A 4583-nucleotide genomic window follows, 5' to 3' on the forward strand; every position below is an offset into this window, starting at 1 on the left:
TCCTTCATATTTTGAGGCAAACCAAAAAAGTCTCATAACATATTTTTTTAGCTATGTAACAGTAAATCAGATTAAATAAGATATTTTCCAATTGATAGATTGTAATGGTGGGAATTTTACAAAAATGCACAGAAAGCAAACCCAGAATATTTCTAATAATCTCGGTGTAGTTATAGCTCACCTTACTTAATATGCATATGAAAGTCTACTGTTGACAATTTTTTTCTTTCTTTTTCTATTGTGGTAAAATGCATATAACAAAATTTATCATTTTAGCCATTTCTAATTGTACAGCTCAGTGGTATTAAATATATTCATAATATTGTGCAACCATGACCACCATCAGTTTCATATCTGTATTCATCTTGTAAAACTGAAACTCTATACTCATTAAACAATAAATCCCTGTTCTCCCCATTACTCCTGCCAGTGCCTGGCAACCATCATTCTATTTTCTGTCTTTTTTATTTTGACTACTCTCAGTACCTCATGTAAGTGGTATCACAAGTTATTTGTCTTTTTGTGACTGACTTATTTCACTTAGCATAATATCCTCAAGGTTTATTCTTGTTGTAGCATTATGTCAGAATTTTATTCCTTTTTAAAGCTGAATAACATTTCACTGTGTATATACAATATTTTGTTTATCCATCCATCCATCGATGGACACTTCAATTATTTCCACATTTTAGTTATGTGAATAATGCTGCTTAGAACATGGGAATACAAATATCTCTTTGAGACTCTAATTCTGATTCTTGTGGATGTACATCTAGCAGTGAAATTGATCAATTATATGATAATAGCTGTTTTCCCCTGTGGCTTTAATGTTTTACATTCTCACACACAGTGCAAAAGGGTTCCAATTTCTCTACATCCTCATCCTCACCAAAACTTGTTATTTTCTGTTTTTTTTTTTTTTTTTTTTTTTTTTTCCATAGTAGGTATTCTAATGGGTGTGACATGGTATCTCTTTGTAGTTTTGACTTGTATTTCCCTAATGACTAGTGATTTGAGCATCTTGTTATGTACTTGTTGGCCATTTGTAAAATGTTTTTGGAGAAATGTCTGTTCAAGTCATTTTCCTGTTTTTGAATTGAGTTGTTTGGCTTTTGTTGTTCCTGAGTTTCAGGAGTCCTCTATGTATTCTGGATATTAATCACTTACTAGATATATGATTTACAAATATGTTTTACCATTCTGTGGGGTGTTGTTTAACTCTGTTGATATTGTCCTTTGATATACATATTTTTTAAAAAAAATTACGGGGTTAAAATTTGACTATTTCTTCTTTTGTTGCCTGTGTCTTTGGTGTCATGTCCAAGAAACTGGCAAATCCAATGTCATACATTTTTGGTCTGTATTTCATTCTAACTGTTTTATAGTTTTAGATTTTGCATTTATGCTTTTGATTCCATTTGAGTTAATTCTTGTATATAGTATCAGGTAAAGAACAACTTCATTCTTTTGCTTATGGATATTAAGTTTTTGCCACACTCTGTTAAAAAGATTGTCCTTTCTTCATGAAATGATCTTAGCATCCTTGTGAAAAATCATTTGACCATATATGTAAGGGTTTATTTCAGGACTTTCTTTTATATTTCACTGATTTATGTGGCTGTCTTTATGCCAGTACCACACATTTCTGAATACTTAGTTTTGTAGTAAATTTTGAAATCAAGAAGGGTGGGTCTTATTAGTTTCTTCATGTTTCAAAATGATTTTGCTATTCAACATCCCCTGAGATCCCACATGAATTTGAAGATGGGTTTTTCTGTTTCTGCAAAGTCATTTGGATTTTAATAGGAATGACATTTAAGCTGTAAATTGATTTGGGTAGCATAGATATAATGATATTAAGCCTTCCAATCCATAAACATGGGATGAGTTTCTATTCATCTGTGCCTTCTTTAATTTATGTCACCAATGTTTTGTACTTTTCATTAAACAAGCTTTCATCTCATTGATTAATTCCTAAGTATTTTATTCTTTTTGATGCTATTATACATAGAAGTTTTTTCTTGATTTCTTTCCAGGTTGTATGTCCATAGTGTATAGAAACGAAACTGAATTTTGTGCATTGACTTTGTATCCTGCTACTTTGGTGAATTCATTTATTATTTCTTACTGTGTGTGTGTGTGTGTGTGTGTGTGTGTGTGTGTGGGTGTGTAATCTTTAGTATTTTCCATGTAGATAATCAGACCATCTGTGAAGAGATAATTGTACTTTCTACTTCCAAATTAACTGCCTTTTATTATTTTTTTCTTGCCTAATATCTCTGGCTAGAATTTATAGTACTCTGTTGAACCAAAGTGGTAAAAGTTAAATGTTTGCTTTGTTTTTGAACTTAGAAAAAAAAACTGTCAGTTCCTGTAGCATGATGTTTGCTATGGATTTTTTATATAGGTCTTTTATTAGATTGAGGTACTTTCCATTTGTTCCTTGTTTGATGAGGGTTTTTGTCATGGAAGCATGCTGAATTTTGTCAAATGCATTTTCTGCATCAATTGAGATAATCGTGGGTTATTCCCACTGTTTAATCAATATGGTGTATTATATTGATTGATTTTCATACATTAAGTCCTTGTTGCACTCCAGAAATAAATACCATTTAGTCATTTTGTTTGGTTTTGGTGTGTTGTGTTGTGAGACAGAGTCTCACTCGGTTGTCCAGGCTGGAGTGCAGTGGTGCGATCTCGGCTCACTGCAACCTCTGCCTCCTGGGTTCAAGCAATCCTCCTACCTCAGCCTCCCAGGTAGCTGGGATCACAGGCACCCGCCACCATGCCCAGCTAATTTTTTGTATTTTTAGTAGAGATGACGTTTCACCATGTTGGCCAGGCTGGTTTCGAACCCCTGACCTCAAGTGATCCACCTACCTTGGCCTCCCAAACTGCTAGGAATATGGGCGTGAGCCACCGCATCCAGCCTAGTCGTGGTTTATAATCATTTTAATGTAATGCTAAATTCAGACTGCTAGTATTTTGTTGGGAGTTTTTCCATCAATGTTCAGAAGAGATATTAGTCTATACTTTTCTTGTAGTGTCTAGGTCTGATTTTGGTATTGAGGTAATGCAGACTTCATAGAATAAGGAAGTGTTTCCTTTGCTCTTTGCTACTGCTTCTTCTTTTCTCCTTCTTTTTTTTTTTTTTTTTTTTTTTTTTGTTTTGGGCAAATGTTTAAGAAAAATTGGTGTTCAATTATCTTTAAATATTTGGTAGAACTCACCAGTAAAACCAATAGGTCCTGGCCCTTTCTTTGTTGGGAGAGTTTTGATTACTGATTCAATCTCCTTACTAGTTTTAGCTTTATTCAGATATTTCATTTTTTTCTGAATTAGTCTCTGTAACTTTCATGTTTCCAGAAATTTGTCTATTTTATCTAGGTTATCCAATTTGTTAGTGTACAATTTTTTCACAGTACTCTCTTATAATCTTTAATATTTCTGTAGAATAGGTAGTAATGCACTCACTCTGATTTCTGATTTTAGTAACTTGAATAGTCATTCTTTTTTTCTTAACTTATCTAACTAAAGGTTTAGCAATTTTGTTGAACCTTTTAAAGAACTACCTTTCGGTTTCATTGATTTTCTCTATCATTTCTCTATTCTCAATTTCATTTCTCTCTATTATAATCTTACTTATTTCCTTCTTTCTATTGGAATTCTTTTTTTAATTTTTTTTTTTAATTTTTCAAGTTGTAAATCAGGTTTTCGATTTTGGATCTTTCTTGTTTTTTAATGTAAGCATGTATAACTATAAATTTCACCCTGCATACTGTTTTTGCTCTGTTCCATGTTTTGGTGTGCTGTGTTTTCATTTTAATTCATCTCTAAGTATTTTCTAATTTCCTTTGTGAATTCTTTGATCCATTGGCAATGTGTAAGAGTATGTTTCTTAAATTTTGCAAATTTTTAAGTTTTACTACTGCTATTGATTTCTAACTTAACCCCATTTTGGTTAGAAAAGATACTGTATAATAACCATTGAGACTTCATATTTGGCCTAACATATGGTCAATCCTGGAAAATGTTCCATATGCCTGATGTAACAGTGTATGCTGTTGTTGACTAAATAATTTGTATATGTCTGTTAGATCTCCTGGTTTTAGTACTCTACTTCCTTACTTATGTCTGCTGGTTCTACCCATTATTGAAAGTGGGGTTTTGCAATTTCCAACTATCGTTGAACAACTGTTTGAAGCTTCTCCATTTAATTTTGTCAATTTTAGCTTCATATATTTTGATAGTATATATTAGGTATATAAATGTTTATAATTATTCTATTTTCTTGCTATATTGAACTTTTTATTATTACATAGCATCCTTCTTTGTATCCTGTATGCTTTTTTGGTGAAAGTCTGTTTTGTCTTATGTTAATATAGCCACTCCTGCTCCCTTTTATTTACTATTTGTATGTTACATAATTTTGCATTCTTTCACTTTCATTCTATTTGTGTCATTGAATATAAAGTGAGTCACCTATAAACAGTGTATAGTTGGATAAAGGTGTTTTTTTGATTTTTTATTTTTTAATTTTAATTTTAATTTTTTTGAGATAGTGTCTCACTCTGTTGCCCAGG

This window comes from Rhinopithecus bieti, unplaced genomic scaffold (assembly GCF_001698545.2).
Source record: "Rhinopithecus bieti isolate Rb0 unplaced genomic scaffold, ASM169854v2 scaffold_6464, whole genome shotgun sequence".
NCBI classification, from domain to species: Eukaryota; Metazoa; Chordata; class Mammalia; order Primates; family Cercopithecidae; genus Rhinopithecus; species Rhinopithecus bieti.